The sequence below is a fragment of the Macrobrachium rosenbergii genome, chromosome 55, assembly GCF_040412425.1.
Source record: "Macrobrachium rosenbergii isolate ZJJX-2024 chromosome 55, ASM4041242v1, whole genome shotgun sequence".
Taxonomy (NCBI): domain Eukaryota; kingdom Metazoa; phylum Arthropoda; class Malacostraca; order Decapoda; family Palaemonidae; genus Macrobrachium; species Macrobrachium rosenbergii.
In genome coordinates this window covers 40,185,393-40,203,639 of record NC_089795.1, presented here as the reverse complement: position 1 = coordinate 40,203,639, position 18,247 = coordinate 40,185,393, and the positions used below count along the sequence as shown (strand labels likewise).

General features: G+C 38.0%; 1 long non-coding RNA gene across 1 annotated transcript; it reads right to left on the bottom strand.

Moving 5' to 3' along the window:
* Positions 1-1,665: 1,665 nt before the first annotated feature.
* Positions 1,666-17,881, bottom strand: LOC136835143 (uncharacterized). Its single transcript, XR_010851998.1, has 5 exons — positions 17,776-17,881; positions 6,863-7,727; positions 5,811-5,914; positions 3,759-4,900; positions 1,666-2,689 (listed from the first exon to the last, which is right to left on the bottom strand). It is a non-coding gene; the product is annotated as an uncharacterized lncRNA (long non-coding RNA).
* Between the last annotated feature and the right edge of the window lie 366 nt (positions 17,882-18,247).

The following is an 18,247-nucleotide window of genomic DNA, read 5'->3' as shown; positions in this document are numbered from 1 at the left end:
CAAATGCCTTACACATTAAGGGTAGTTCAGTAATGATACAGTCAGTATTGTAATTCACAAAACGACCAGCTAACTGGGGAAATGAAATCGTACACCTGCTAAACGAAAGGAACGAACTTCTCTGGTAAAGCTCCAGCAAACCGTAGGCGATTGTACTGTAATTACTGTCTTATGCCATGTAGCTGAAACCTTAATACTGTACTGGCGAAACCATTGACAGAGGGACCAAGGTTTGATTTTCTTTGGGAAGAAATAACGTTTTTAGTCAGTGCTGTCAAAAGTCTTTTTTTTCAAGATTTATGCGTGGAAATCTTGCAAGACACAAATTAACCCTCCAGAATACCTTTTAACCAATGAATTTTCCAAGCAACAAATCCATACACATCTACTATGACCTGGTGCCACGGGAATTTTGAATCTGTGAGCTTTCATATCTAACCATCTGAGAAATCAAGTGGACAATCTAAATATGGTTCATTTGGTATTTTTGGGTCTTGTAACAAGGCCTCCCATACAGTTTCTAACCATTTGAGAAATCAAGTGGACCATCTGAATATGGCTCATTTGGTATTTTTGGTCGTGACAAGGCCTTCCATACAGTTCTGCACTGTCAGATTCTACACAGAAACTTCTGTTTCATAAAAAGAAAATCAGGGCGTTAAATTTTTCTAGCAAGCTTTCGGTTTTGAGACTAAGATCAAAAATCATCCCCAGTCCAGAGTAAGTGCATCCTCAACTGTGTCAAGTTGCCTGTATTGCCAAACTGATATTCTGTATAGCTATTTTGCCCATGGGAATTAAACAGAAAACATAATTACTGAAATAATAAAAAATCTGGTAAATAATGAGCATTAACTTTATAAACCATGTTAAAATTGGCATAGATTCTCACAATTTAGTGACGTTTATTGCAACTTGTAAAGGTGACAATTTTCATTTACATTAGGCGCTCAGTTTTCGTACTATCCTTCAGTATAAACATTTTCGAAGGAAGTTTTAGTACTGCAGTTTTTTAATTCACTAGAATAACATGTTACTCATATTAATGATACAACATAAACTTGTCCATTTAACATATATAATATATACATACGAAATCTAGCCTTGTACTGAGATTTCCCAGAGCACCACATTGGAAATACTCATTTCAGGCAAGTGACCACCTATATTTTATTGCATCTGAACACGAATCAAATACCTAAGAAAACCAGGGAATATCATAAATGTTGTCAAGATATCACAGTTCCTTCTACAAAGCTCTACCAGACTTCTGGGATTCTTCAGTTGGAAACTCTCTGTATTGCAAAATGTTACCTCACATTTACACTTGGCTTATTAACGCTACCTTCAACATTTTATTTTACGTTCGTATTAATTTTCGTCTTAAATCCATTTAGTTGATGATACTGCAACTGTTTTGACGAAATCCTTACCAAAATGCTTTACCAGTGCACTTCACTACAGACTACAGCACATTATCAGGTTCAAAATACTTCTCAAGGCAACGTACGGTAACTGACTCCCGTCGAGTCTGATCTATTGTGTAACGAAGTTTCACTTTCAACTGATGTTCTTGGACAACAAAGGCGTTACATAAAGAGTGAAATTCAACTTTACACAGTAAAGGCATTTAGTGGGACATTTCTAATTTTATCAATGTCTTACCTTTTTACAATTCTTTTGATCCAGGTGACAAACTGGCTTAGTCCACTCCATAGTCTTTCAAACATTCTAAGACCGCTAGGGTGTGGCCAGGAAAAGAATACAGCACTGGCAGATCTATTGAATCCTTCTAAATCTCACCCTCGAGGTCAATGCCTTGTTTATGGCTTTGCCTGAGATCTGTCATTTAGTGTACTGCGTTTTTAAAAAAAACAGCGTTGAGTAAATTTTGGTTGTTCTTAAAGATTTTTCTTTCTTTGTGTGCTTTTAGGAAATAATAATCATAGTTCTTATACTAATACCGTAATGTTTTTAATGCATTAACACTTAAAATTTGTGAGGGTGGTTCGGCAGGAATGACTTTTCAAGCCATTTGATTATTATCCATATTCTATTTAGCAGTTATTTATAGGTTACGTGATTGTATTTTTTCAGTGCCTCTGCGGGTTAAACTACTCATCATTTATGAGAGAAAAATCTTTTACCATTAATTACAGGCCTCTTGTTGTTTCTAAAATATGAAGTATTTCTATATGTTATAAACGGCTTACATGAAATGGGAGTAAAGATTTTGGCGGTGGGGAGATTTGATCCGCTTTGGCTATCCATACTGTCCAGTGACTGGCTGTTTGAGGTGATTACCTTATTTATTTTTGTTGAACCAGGCCATTAAATGCCTCACTGACCACGTGTCAGGAAAACTTGGGGTTTGGGAGCGCGCGGCCACCAGCTATGTCATCTCTGTATTTACGGAAAATAAATTAAGTTTGTATTGCAAATATGAAGCCAAATAAGTTTCGATGTTATCTTTAAAATGAATGAAATTTTTTTTTAAGAATTTCACTTGAGCAAGCTCTAACAAGGCAAAATTTTTAATCATAACAAGACGTTTGACACCGCACGAATTCCTTACTCGCCCTAATTCTAGCGATCTTAGAGTGCTTGAAAGACTTATAGTATACTACAACAAATAGGGCCACTCATTCTTCTGTTCCTCATGACGAACCGTTTTCCCCAAGTCGCCAGCCTAAAGGAAAAAACAGTTAACTAGATACTGATAACGTCTAAAAGGTACAGAAATTCTAGCATTTAAAATCTATACCAAAGCTGTTGAGGAATATCTTCCCAATATCATCAAGTTGTAAGAAAGTTTACAACCGTTCCAAATGATACGATAGTTCCCCTGTAAACTCCTTATAAGCATCGGTATTTTGTATTTATATCATTCTTTTTAAAGGCGTGTTGCTTCAACTTGCTTTTTGAAGTTGCAAAATAGTTGCATGGTAGCTAACGTACCTTTCGCCCTCCTTCTCCAGGAGGATATGACTTAGGCTATAAATAAGCTTAAGCACTGTACATATCACCAAATTCATTTGTCCTACTTGTAGGCTAGCTCTGCTAAGCAGATTGAGCCACCACATCTAATGGACATTTACGTTTGAGTTGTCTAACTTCATACTAGAACGACTAGGCAAACTTTTTTTTCTACTGTAGTTCCTTAAATGAGAGATTTAATCTAGGCATTTTATGCAGCTGCTTTAAGATCTAAAGTCTCCCCTTTCATAAGCGGTCTCGATTAAAGGATATGCATCCTCAACAGATCATTATTTCAGAAAACTTGCAAATTCTGAGCTCGACCCTCAGGATGACGAATTTTGGATTTCTTTGACAAAATGACTGAGAAGTGTGCCATCAACTGGAAATACCCAAACATCTCATAAAATGAAACAATTCTACACTTCAGCTGATTTCCTGTAATTTCATCATCTTTGAACAGCACACACCCAAAATCAAATTCCCAGTATGAATCTCTTATAGATTTGCTACATTCTCTTAATTACTTTCCAAGTCTTTGATTTCAGCTCTTTCAGAAAGTCTGTGAACATGAATATTTGTGCTGTAGGCTACAGTAAATACCATCTTTATACTTTTATTCTTTTGGTGATACCACTCAGGTTTGCTCCAGTTTCCTAATTCTCTGCTTATGTGCCCACATCCGCAGAATAAATAGGAATTTAAAGTGTTATACTCTATCTAAACACAGACTCATACAAGCTAAAACAGGATTTCATACTCCTAAATACCTCAGTACTCACCCATGATAATCCAGGTTATGGCGGCATAGCTCAGCAGTTTGGCTTCCCCTTCCTGTTTGGTGATGGAAGTCACTCCTGTCAGCCCTCATTTGGTTCATCAAGCAGGTCCTCTCGCTAGTTTTCGTATATTGCTTTCTTGAAAAACCACATATCTTGTGTCGTTACATTTCTTGGTGGCTCGTGCTTACAACATTCAGATTTTTAATATGTTAATAGCAAACTGGTCCCACTAATTCTCATTCTTCGTGGTCTTAAGTGTAGACATACGTGAAAGCAGTTTATTAAAGGTGAATTAATACATATTTCTCTAAATTTCTTGCTTCCGGAGATTAAATACTCCTATACCACCTTTTTACTCTTGTTCTTGACGCATGATTAAATTCGTGGGGGCCGGTAACACTTCGTTATTTTTTCATTTTCTATGTTATTACTGAAACGTTATATTTTCATTTTCTATGTTGTTACTGAAACATGTTTCCATTGTTTGTATCATTAACGCCCATGTGCTTTGAATCAGTCTTTTTAAGTCTAGTTCTCACTGGTAGTGTTAAAAATTGTATTCCTATGTAAAACTGTTCTCATACTTAATTTTAATTTTTTTTCTTTGGCAAGTGGTCAATATAAAGTCCCAATATCAGTGGTCTTTCTAACACACTTCTTGCTTTTGGACAATTGTATTATGTAGTATCTGGCAAGATCTAAGCACTCTCAGCTTAGCACACTTCAGTCATGGGCAATGGTTGCGTACATGGCAGGGGTAACTGTGATTTAGGCCTATTAGTTACTTTCCTAGATATTAGCTTACTTGCAGAATGGCTTGCTAGCTCCACTAATTGTTGGATGCCACCCTGGGTTTTCCTGTTGCACTGGACAGTGATGCATTCATTCTTATATTCGTGTTACCTTGCACTGGGGTTCAGTCCACAGGTGGTGGGATCTACGGTAGTGGCTATTGTTATCTTTCAGTGGAGAGGGCTCACGAGTCCTTAAGATAATGCCCTGGGTAACAGCATGCTATCTCTGAGGGAGTTATTTGTGCTCTGTGATGTGAGTGATCAGGCGGTTACACTCATGCTTGCCTAACCTCGGCCTAGGTTAAACTGGCTGTCGAAAGTCCATCTGTGGTGAGTGGTCTAAGATCCCTGCAAAGGAAAATAATCTTTGTAAGAATCAAAACTTATTTGAATATGAAATGATAGAGCTTAAACCTTCCCCTAATGTGCTGAATAAGATATAGTTCTTCTACACACCACCTGAGTTTAGGCAGCGTTGTGTGTATAAGTGACAGACTGAAGTGGGAAACAAATCCCACTACAATCTATACTGTAAAATTTATATACTTAATAGCAGATAACTAATATACGTTTATAAATACCGGAAGAGGCAATCTGGAATGTCATTTGTAAGGGCTCTGCTCATTCACCAAAATCAGGGAAACCTTACTCATTTTACAAAACAGCCTTCTGAGCAAATAACTTTTTGAATGCAGTGTTACCAAATGCTTCAGATGATGTCACACTTATCGAAAGTATTCATAAGTAGTGTCCTTAGCACAATTATTATACTGTTATGCCAAACCTTGTTACTTCGAATGTCATGTTACAAAAAGCTTAGAAGCAAATGAGACTAACGAACTGTACATGTTCCCACCAAACTGGTTATTGCATTCATTCTTTCACAATTTATCATTAGACTCATATATCAAAAAAGCAATACCAACTGGGACGAATCAGACATTCTGCCTTATATTTTTCTTTCAGGAAATCTTTTGAGAAAACCAACATTTGACTGAAATACTTCAGTAGGACAAACTATTTCCACATCATCCATGAAAGCTTGGGGGATTCGTGCAACAGACCAGTGTGCATCATCGAGGCCAATCTTTGAACTTAACGATGGACACAATCATCCATTTTATTAAAATCTAGATCAGTGAACAAAAAGTGAACTATATTCGTTTCAGTCATCGCTGTTTTCTGATACACGGTACATATGCCATATGCTTCCTTAGCAGTGATAATGGAAAAAAAACATTGATAAGCATTTCCTTACCTTTCAGGCGTACCTGGCCACATTATGTTGTTGTAGAAAATTGAACTTAAAGGCAGCAGCTTTATCGTGGATGTGACGTGATCAACTGTTCACAACGCAGAGACCTAAGAAGCAAGAAATTAATTATTCGTACACTCAGACGCTATCTTTGGTGTGAAGAGCTCACGAGTAAGAAGCTATGCTTGCTGCCTTCGGTGGAAGGGTCAAAATAACACAAAATTAAGTTATAAGAGAGGAAGCTGTGACGTTAAGAAAACGTCATTGAACTTCCCTAAGAGATGTATGATGAGGGTGTTAGGCTGTAGAATGCAATAACAGTCGCAAGGGTGAAATATCATATATACAGTACACCCTTTAGTCAGTAAAATGATATCGTGAAGCTGTCCTCACGAGATGCTGGGGGTTTTCTAAAAACACAAGAGCAACTCTTCAAAAATTACTATGGGCTGCAATTGATTTATCAAGCAACCAGTGTTAGAAATGACACCTTTACGAGAGACAACAGAGACCAGTTGTTTCTATTTGTCTGCATCAATTTACAGCACTTCACCAATTTTGCGTTGTTCGATAGTTTTAAAAACAAACCAGACGCATAGAATGAATACCTATATAAAGTATACTGAGCGAGACACACCTAACATTCAATATCAAACGAGAATCAAATCATGAATGGAATGAGCTTCATAAGAATGTTATTCTGTCTTATGGAATCCATATAGCATTTTTGTACTGGCTATTATACTGCTGAAAAATGAAGTAAGAATTCAGTTCCTGTACCTATTCACGTTTACATAATTTAACATGACACTTCTGGTGAAACGTTCAGCATTCAGCACTGAGTAAATTTTATTGACTTATCTTTACCTCAAGACTATTTATACAAAAACTTCAGTAACGTTCCATTTTTGTTTTTGTTTTTGTTTAGAAAAATGACTCACGCCTATTTTAACAAATATAAATATTTATGCCCTGGTTTCCGCCCTTGAGTCACCGACAGATTAATGTTTTTTTTTTAAAGAATATCCAACCAGATGAAAAAAAATTTAACTCACCAATTGCAATGGTCGGTTCCTGGCCTGTCGTGAAGGTTGACCAGCATTCTATACCTAGTCCCTGGTTCCCGATCCTTGGTTCTTGGTCCCTGGTTCCTGTTTCCTGGTCCCTGGTTCTGGGCTCCCTAAGTCATTTCGATACGTCTATAAAGTCGCTTTGATACAACCAAAGTCGTTTCAGTAAGGTAAAATCAAATCTGATTTATTAAAAAAGAACACAAATTTTGATCTCGCTCCAATTTGGTATCTTTAAAAAACCAATTTCATCATTCTCATATTTATCAAAACAGTCTTATTTGCGTTATAGTAATAGATATTAAGCTGACGTCTACTGTTGTAAACAAACATTTAATTTATCGATTACAACTAGAACAAAATTAACATAATTCAGATATCTAGCATCTTGATAACTTGACTCTTCAAAAATTTCGCGATTCTAATTTACTCAAAATATCTCAACTTTACGTCTCCGTTTCGAGAATCCAAACTTACTCACTGATTTCGCTGATCTAAACTTACTCATCGATTTCGAAATTTTAATTTAACCCACCTCCCTTTTCACCCCACAAACGTAAATGCAAAAGTGCGAAATAACATTAAGGCTCGCCATAATGGACCACGTCATATTTTTGCTTTTATTGAGGGACTTATCTCAGTTCTCTGGTAAGGGATTGAGTTGAAAGGTTTACAAGATTCGAAAGTAAAAACAATCAAGTAATTTTTCCTTCTGCTTGAGTGAGACGCTGACTTTTGAAACGAACAATTCATCTAGTGACCTTGGGTTGTACCGAATCGAATTTATGGAGGTGTTGAAACGACTTAAAGCGAACCGGCCTTAGGTTTAGGCTTTCAAGCGAAGCCTTGTCTGTAAACAAAAAATGATCTACATTAACGACAACTTCTAATGATCTACATTAACGACAACTTCTTATGATCTACATTAACGACAACTTATTAATCAGAAAAAAAATCGATTTAAATAATTACAGATAAGTCGCCAAAATTCCTCAATGAAAATCACCTCATCACTGGTTTTGAATGGAACATTGCTGAATATAGGATTTAGGCCCACGGCCCAGCGCTGGGACTTGTAAGGTCATTCAGCGCTGAAATAGAAATTGAGAGCAAAAAGGTTTGGAAAGTGTAACAGGAGGAAAACCTCGCAGTTGCACTATGAATCAATTGTTAGGAGAGGGTGGAAATTAAGATGTGAGAGAGAGAATATGAACGGAGGTACAGTCAAAGGAATGAAAGGCGTTGCAGCTAGGGGCCGAAGGGACGCTGCAAAGAACCTAAGTAATGCCTACAGTGCACCGCACGAGGTGCACTGACGGCATTATCCTACTACAGGGACTGGTTTTGAATGTCCCTTGATATCATCTTCCTTACAGCTGTCATGCCACACGACACAAAAATAACTCAATGAATAAATACTATTCAGTATTGTTTGTCCACTGCAACTGCCAATCATTACTGCTACGAATTCCTGATATCAAATACGATCTTTGAATTACCCAGTTGTTCAAAATCTGTACGTGACTGATTGATTCTGACAGCATTGCTCATTTCAACTACTTAATGTACTTGAACGAAATTGTTTAAGTAACATTTCACATTCAGATAATATTCCTACGTTAATGATAAATAATTGACTCAACCATTCATTATCACTCAGATAAGGTATTTCCTTAGCTGGGCAAGAGGTACAGCGAGGAAAACGAACAGTTTTGATACCTCAGCTTTCCCCACTTTTGACGTAAATCCTAAGACTAAGACTAGCCGAAAAATGTACAAATACATTGCCATACAAGTTGGGTACCAGGGGAAAACTAAAGGTATTTTTTCAATTATCAAGGCGTTTTTTCCCGCTAAAACTCAAATCATCCGCATTTTCTCAATCCAGCCCTATTTCAAAGCATTATCACTGTATTCAGAAATTCAAATTAATTTACTTGGGATATCAATAACCTCTGAGTGCCTCTAAATACAGAAACTCTCCTTAATGGCGTACCATTCCTATAAAACCACTCTTAGCCATGAGGCAAATCAATTTGATAGTGATCACTAACTGTCCTTTTTAAGAATGTCATTAATTTGGTATTAGGTCTATGTCGACTTAAAAATAAAAAGCCAACTCAAAACCAGGTTAGGACAGTTAACTTACAAGTAATTTCTGATAAAAATGAGTAAAAAACAAAAAGGCCACACTCTCTCTCCCCATCATTAGTGTTCAGAAATTTTCATCACTTCATCACTCAAAGACTTTTAAGTTAACTTTAAAGTCATCACTAATGGATCATATTTTCAACTCGGGTTTTTAAAACATTAGTGAATTTACCTTCTGATATTCTCCTGTCATAATTACTTTCACCAAAGCACTGAAGTGATTAAGAGAATGGAACAGAATATAAAATTTAGGCCAGAGGTCGAGCGCTGGAACCTATGAAGTCATTCAGCGCTGACACTGAAATTGACAGTAAAAAGTCTCGAAAGGTGTTAGAAGGAAAAACCCGTAGTTGCACTATGAATTAACTGCTAGGAGAGGGCGGAAAGTACCTTGGAAGAAAAAGAACGTGAACGGGGGTACAGTAAAAGGAATACAAGGGGTTGCAGCTAGGGCCGAAGGGACTCTGAAAAGAACCTCAAGTGATGTCTACAGTGCACTGTATGAGGTGCACTTACGGTACTCGGGGTCATTCACCAATGAAATGGAAGCAGTAAAAAGGTTTAAAACGTGTAACAGGAGGAAAACCTCGCAGTTGCACTATGAATCAATTGTTAGGAGAGGGTGAGAAGTAAGATGGAAGGAAGAGAATATGAACGGAGGTATAGTAAAATGAGTGAAATGGATGCTGCAAAGAACCTCAAGTAATGCCTACAGTGCACTGTGAGGTCACTGATGGCACTACCCGCTTACGGGGATAAATGCTCAAATGAATGTCACTCTGAACTGGAGATCATCATATTGAATTATGCTCCGAAGCTGAATATCCCTTTTGTCTCGACAACTGGACAAATTCGTTAACGAATGAATATAGTTCAACCCTTGACGAGAGCAGCATGAAAAAAAGCCATTTCATTCATTTTGAAGCTTAGAGTATTTAAACTCTGCAGCAACAGAACTTTTCTTTACTCATACGAACAGAAACACTTGAATCAAGTTCCCAGCCTTGTTATAGTGATGGTTCACTATTCAGTGTCTTACTCGAGTTTTCAGTAACACCATACTTCTACAGTGAATAGAAAAGAATATAGAATTAGGCCAAAGGCCACGCGCTGGGACCTATGAGGTAATTCAGCGCTGAAAGGGAAATTAACAGTAAAAATGTTTGAAAGGTGTAACAGGAGGAAAACATCGCAGCTGCACTATGAAACAACTGTTAGGAGGGTGTAAGGCAAGTAAGATGGAAGAAAGAATATGAATGGAGGTACAGTAAAAGGAATGAAAGGGGTTGCAGCTGGGGCCGAAAGGACGCTGCACAGAACCGTAAGTAATGCCTACAGTGCACCGCATGAGGTTCACTGACGGCACTAACCCCGTACGGGGTTCAACAGTAAAAGCCCTTTTAGTCAATGAATGTAGTAACTAGATTCAATACCCAATTTCCACGACGTTATATCCTTATAAAGCGTGAGGTCTGTACATCTATAACCTCTTCTATTATATTTAAGTAGATTCAGCTTCAGTAAGTTTGCGTAAATGGAGTGGGACATGTCGAGGCACCTTGTTCAAATTTCCTGCGCTGTGCTCGAATGTTAGTTGTGCATTTACCAACTACTCTTCAGTGTGAATTTCACCACCAATATGATTTACTGTACTTCACTCAGGTATGAACTGATATCAATAACGATACAGCAGCACTTGGGAGCATAACTTCATCAATTTTAAAAATAACGTTCTACAGCAGTATTAAACGTCTGTTCCACTCCTGAATGTCCAGTTCATCATTTTTATTCTTTTCAAAAGTAAACTAACATTCTCACCTTACTCAAAATAATAATATGGTTCCTTCCAGCCTAAAACGAACTACCATGCCCAGATATTTTATCATAGCACAGCTGACTGTCAGATGTTCTAAATGAATGCTGGTTCTACCAAAACGACTGCCCAAAGGTTTTTCTCTTATTCCCAGTATTATGATGGTGTGCATTACACCACTATCATTGAGAAAGCCTACAGAATAGAATGGAATAGAGTACTGAATTTCGGCCAAAGCCAAGCGTTGGGATCTATGAGGTCATTCAGCGCTGAAACGGATATTGACAGTAAAACGGTTTGAAAGGTGTAACAGGGGGAAACCTGGCAGCTGCACTATGAAACAATTGTTAGGAGAGGTTGGAGAGTAAGATGGAAGAAAGGGAATATGAACGAAGGTACAGCCAAAGGAATGAAAGGGGTTGCAGCTAGGGACCGAAGGGGCGCTGCGAAGAACCTTAAGTAATGCCTACAATGCACCACATGAGGTGCACTGACGGCACTACTCCCCTACGGGAAAGAACGCGGGAAGGTAACAGGTATGGCTCACGCACCGCCACAATACTGTTATGTCACTGTTAGCATACTCAATGGGCTAACTAGGCTTTTTTTACGGATTATCCGAGAGACCATCGTTAAATTACAATCTTACACTAATCAACATTTTGAGAACGTATTTTGAGACGTAGTCAGAGTGAAAGAATGATCTCAGCGCATTCAAATATTGCTGCAACACCTTCAATATGGCTTGGTGCGCAATGGCCCTATTCTTCTGGTCCGCGGGCTTTCGAATATGTTTTTTACAATTATGGATGAACTATAAGTTTATATAGTACTTATTATCATAAGACACACATGTTTCTCACAGTTAGACTTCCGTAATCAAGGCTAAAAATGATTGAAATGTCTGGCTAACTAAGTATGAACGATAACAAACTGTTACCCCATGTCCTTAAAACTAACGCAAAAAAGTTCATGGAATGCTAGACTTTATAAAGCCTTGCAAGCAGTCACCTTAGGCTAAAATTCCAGTTGGATTCTATTACAAAAAGTAATACGATAAACTAAACAATTTTTGACTGGCAGTGAAGACCACTCAGATTTAACGCTGGCTAATGGATCCGTTCAAGACATCCTATTTCTGCCAAAAACAAGCTTTATAACCCATCAAGTACGTACAGCAAATCCATTTCCTTAAAAGTAAGGCAATTCTAACAAAAAGAGCAAAACGATTTTCAAATGGAACATTTTTGTGGAGTGCCGTAGTCTGATCACCTTACCTGACTTGCGCGTAACTAAGATCAACATATAAAAGTTATACTGTTATAAATTCTACAAACAACACTCCCTGCCCTAAGTATACCCACAAACCAACCAGATTTAACCGTTTCACATTGTACTATAAGCATACTTGAAACATCAACTTGCATGTGTACTACTAAGGGATTCAGAGCCGATGAAACACGGTTTCTCGGCAACACCTTTTCATCAAAGCATCGGATAAAAGTGAAAGTTGGCAAGTGTATATTTTATAACACTACCATGTTTTTTGCAAGTATTATTTAGTACCTCACATTCATGAAGTTCTCGTTGCAGAGCCATCAAAATAGGTAGAGTTTTGAACACAATAGTGACGTTAACTCTATGACGTCATGAGGCTTCACCCACGTTGAGAAGTGATGAAGAGATGTCTACTGTGGCTCTGCCCCACTTGCCGATAACATGCCTGCGTTCACTAATTGATGTCAATGCAAGGTGAAGAGACAAGGTCTATCAGCTGGGTGGAGTCGCCTCCCACCTGGGGTAACTACTGTACGTGAGGTGGCTGGCGACATATCTTGGCGGTACCTGCTCATTACGGTAATTCACCTGCTGACGCAATAAGGAGGCACACACAGCTCCGCCTACAGGGGGGGATTTGGGGAGAAGTGAGCAAACCACCTCTTGACTTGTTAGTATCATTGATATGAGCAGAATTTGTCATCGTCCCCTGACGGCATTATCATTCTCAATAATTTTATTATTATTATTATTATTATTTTGTAGTAGAGTTTTCATCATAACTACAGCAGTTGTTGGGACTAAGTTGTTAGCTTGGAATTATTTGTTTCTCTTGATACTGTAATGTTTCTACTTTACAAATAATAAAGTTTATGCAATTCATCCACACAATGAACCAGTCTATAGCTCATTTGTTAGATCTTACATCTATTGTGAGTGGGAATACAGAAGGACAACTCGTTTTGTTTTTCTCAGGTTTCGACACTAAGCCTTCCATTTGCAGTAAATCAAGGCGGTCGGTAGAAGTGGAATTCAAATGAAAAGCAACGATACCTCATTTTCCTTCAAATTGTTAGTCATAAAGGTCACAACGCCACTGTTTCTATTTGATTAATCAACCTGCTATTTCTCTTTTTCTTTTATTTATATCATACATACCTAAACAGCGCTCGTATACTCGCTGCAATGGTAGGAGTCAAGATTTTGAGGCAAGCTATTATTTACCTGCCAATATCAATCAAATGTAACTGATTTATATCATTATGCAAGAATGAAAATATAATAAAATCAGTTTTGAATAGGAACGTATTATTGTCATTGTGTTTTAATAAATATGTTTTAGATATTATAAAATAAAATGTTTAACACTATATATAATTTATTTACATAATGTCTCTATCGTCACTCTCGAGGAAGAGGTCATCATCCCCGTCCTCATCGTCGCTAACGATGTAAATGATGACTGGATCCTGTCCGACTTCCAGTACTCTTCCTCAAAGTGAGGTGATTGTCTGACAGCTCCTGCCCACACTTTGGGATGGCCAAGTAACTATGACCCGCTATAGAAATAATTACCTATTCACACTAGAGTAAATCTTGCCACGGGTCTTCTCGCTTGTATGCAAAGTGGAAAACCCTAGCACAAATGCAGGCTTGCAACCACGGGGACAATTCCATATCCTGCTGGCCATTATCGAATTTGTTTGAGATTAGACTGTGTAAGCGTTAGTAACCTGGTGGATGGGCGGAGCCTCAGGACGTCATATGTTTACGTCACGGATGGTTTTAGAATCCTTGTCTGTGATTTTCTTGGTTCCGGCATCGGCGACTTCATTTTACTCTACGAATATCAAAACTATCGAACTTGGGTACTAAATACTTGCAAAACTTAGGTAGGGTTATCAAATATACACTTGCCAACTTTCACCTTTATCCGATGCTTTGATGGTTGCCGAAAAAACGTGTTTCATCAACTCCGAATCCCTTAGTAACAGCATAAGCGATGGACCTTCCTTTTCTGCCATCTATAGCAGAATTCCATTATATTTTTCCCGATAAATGTTATACTGCAGTAATAATCGCAAAATATGTATACCACAATCCTGACTACCGAACACTATACATAAAAGCTAAAATTGCACCAACATTGACAGTGCTGTAATTTTCAACGGCCAAGAAATGGAGTTTATCCTTAATATCAGCTACCATAGGCACTTTTCATCATAGCAAAGAAACAAGATTCAGCTGATTAAATAACATCCCAGACGGAAATTACTTTAATTTACCTTCTATGGCTGGCTAAACCCAAAATGCAAGGGTGTAAAGATTAATTTCGACAAATACTTTCCATTATGTGAACACTGCCACACTTGCAGTGTGGTTTGAAATTCCATTCGTATTTAAGTTACAAAATATTCCCTTTAAGTAGCTAATATCAATACGATATAATTCTTAAATATTAAAAGTATTTTGACACAGAATATACGTTTTAAAGCCAATCATAAATTTGCAAACCTAATTTTGCTTAGTAATATGGTCACCACCAAACTTGATCGTAATCGCAGATTAACAAAAATTATTTCATTTTCTCACGTTCTAAGGTTCTACCCAACCCTGCAGGCCTACGCGGACTACAAGTGACGTAATGATGCTTAAAACACGTAATTTACATATGGATACCATCAACATAAGCAGTGGACTTTCCTTCGATCTATCCTTAGTTATAGTCCTACAGGCTTTTTCCTTGATAAAAGTCTTCGTACAATAATATCCAGTCACCATATTTACTTACCTAATATATGACGAAGCTAATATATTAATAAAAGTTACACTCACCTTTACTTGTCATGGGTACCCTTGGGATCTATCCCACCGTGGTACCGCCAACATCCAGTTGTTTACGTGACTTTAAATCTCACTATTAATAAATACAAGTTATAAACAACGCTCCCCGCCCCGTAGGCATACACGCAAATCCACCAGATTTAACAATTTCACAATGTACTATAAGGATATTTAAAACATTAAGTTGCATGTGTACCAACAGCATAAGCAAGAGACCTTCCTTTTGGGTAGTCTATAGCAGAATTCCACTATATATTTCCTGATAAATGTTACGGTACCCTTAGGATCTATCCCACCCTGATACCGCCGACATCTAGTTGTTTACGTGACTTGATCTCACTATTTAACTACTTGCCACCACGTCTACCAATATGTAAGGAAAATCAAGAACCCAAACACCTCTGCTACCCAAGACTTACTATGCAAATAACACCAAAAAGTAAGTTTTTTCCACAGATTCGAAGAATTTTAGGCATTAACACTTATACGTCCACCACCCCGTCTTGAACAAGACAGGTGATTGACTGACTCACCTGCCCCACTGGGCCAGAGCCAAGCACTTCCAGTTACCTTTTACGTCACTTGGGAACAACGGCGGTGAGTTTTGTTTGAAGGTGGATTTTGGTTAAATGAAGTGAGTTTTTTTAAATAATGTATGGACGCATAAAATTAAATAGAAACAGATACAAGACCATATAATTATTGTCCTATAAAATGTTTCAAATTTTGATTACCGAAAAACGTCCTTGGAAATTCTCGGAGGCTTGAATCAGAGAGAGAGAGAGAGAGAGAGAGAGAGAGAGAGAGAGAGAGAGAGAGAGAGAGAGAGAGAGATAAATAAGCCCTAACCTAATATCCTTTATAACCGAAGGAATCCCGGATATTTTCTTCAATCCCCAGCTAATGAAATAACAGGTAGGCGAGGCAGAGGCTTCGAGCTGTCAAACTTGCGGACGGCTGACGAAAGACTAATTGGGAGGCTTTCTCTTAATTTCTGATAAAAGATAAAGAGCTGTACAATTGCAATAAAGCCTGCTTTTATCGTGCGCTTGTAGGTTCGTGCGTGTGTGTAAATTGCTAATGCCTGTCACCTAGCATCCATGGATCCTACCCTCAGAGAAATCATTGCAGAAATCGACACAATGTGCGTCCTTTGTGCTTAAGATGACAATGTTTGAGAAACTTCATATTATAAAAAAAATATCAGTTAAAAACTGTCCTGAGCCTGACTTTATGGCCAAAGCTTTAAATTATTTGAGATGTGAGAGTTGGGAATCACTGCAATCCGTCGTTTACCACTCAGGAAGCAAGCAATTCACACGCAATCACAGTTATTCCCCTAATATATGCAGTATGCTGCAAATTGCGTGATGGTTATTCAACCGGTACTCAAATAATTGTTACATGAATTATAGATAAGGTGATGAACTAAGTTACGAATTCGTGATGTTGATTCTGCAAGTACTTGGCAGTTTATTACCAATGGAGAGAGAGAGAGAGAGAGAGAGAGAGAGAGAGAGAGAGAGAGAGAGAGAGAGAGAGAGAGAGAGAGAGAGAGAGAGACTAACAAACGAACGCTACATAAATCCTAAGCTGATCGAGGGAATCCAGAATTTTTCTCTTAAAACCCGGCTAATGGCATAACAGGTGGGCGTGGCTGAGGCTCCAGAGCTCAACCTGAAACGCTGGTGAGACTATAGAAACTTTCCTCTTCATCTCGGATATAAGATACAGTACTGAACGAATGCAAAAGCCTGTGTTCAACGTGGGCGCTCGTGCACGTTAAACACACCTTTCACCTGGCATCCGTCGATACTACCCACCGAGAAAAGGGTGCAAAAATCAACACAACCTATGAGTGTCCTTTTGAGCTTTTGATGGCCGTGAAAAGCGTTATGTTACTACAAAATCTCAAACCAATCAGTTAAAACTGTCCCGAACCTAGATCAATAGCCATATCTTTAAATGATTAAAGAAATAAAAGGTGAAATAAAAGCCGTAGCTCACCGTTCAGTAGTCCTGAGCAAAATTAACCCATGATCACGGTTGTTCCCCTAATTTAAGCAGTATGTTGCAAATTCGTGATGATTATTCGGCAGGCAAAGAGTCTAGTCACCTTAATTACAGGTTAAGAGATGAAATAAGTTACGGATTGTAGATACTGATTCAGAAAGTACAGTACATGACCGTTGACTACTACTGTTGCCCAAACTGAGAATATGTAAATAAACCTTAATATTTCGTGGATTTTTAAAGCCACTTTAAAGACATGGATGATGGCACTTACGGGCTGTCTCATCTCTGGCCTACCATCAATTGAATTTTGTTTTTTTACTCATAGATAATAATTTTAACTGCATCTATCATACTTGTCATTTTGGGTACTCATAACACAATGAATCGAGATAGTTGGCTCTTTCCCACATTATTCGAGGTCGGAAAGGACTGGCAGAGGTTGCTTGTGTTGGTTTACAGAGTCCAGATGTCCACATCGGGCCTCTTACTCTCTTCATCACCTTAGTACACTTACGGTAAAGGCTCTGCCATGGACCCCGAGCCACACTTAGAATCATCACAAAAATTTGGAAAGTCAATTTTTGAAAAGTATACCGTGGCCTTCCAGCTACGAAGGACTTAACTTACAAAAATTCTTTAGAAAAGTTCCAAATTCTAAATTCCGTGACCACAGCACCCGCTTTGGTAGGCATTTTTCTGGTAGCCAATGGCTATTCGAACTTTCAGAATCTAAAAAGGTCAGAATATCTATCCCTTAAGAATGTAAGAAAACCGAATTGAAACGCCTTGCTCTTACCAGAATCTTTTTCTATACTTCTCAAGCTCTCATTTACAAAGAGATCCGTCCGTGTTCCGGTTTGGAACTACTCTGAGCCTTCCGATGCCAGGACAGGAATTGTTTTGGCCAATCAGAGGCCTCCACCATAACCACCATAACGCCCTCTTTCATTGGCTGAAAGCTTCGTTTTTTGGCAAAGCGTCTTCGTAAACGATTTCTCATTGGCTGGTGGAATGAGAATCAATTGCCAGAAGATATTTCTATGGGGACCACTCTCCTTCGATGTCTAACAAGCATATGAATATTTTAGGGACATATAAGTTTACACATAAAAATCACCTGTAAAACCTTTCCCTGTTGCTTTTTATTTTTTCCTAAGAGGAAACCCTCTTTTGCCGGGTGTAAAAAAATATTTTACAAATAAATGCATAACAATTTCTTTGATAAAACTGGGTTCGAATAAATCTTTAATTAAGTAGAGGAAATTAAA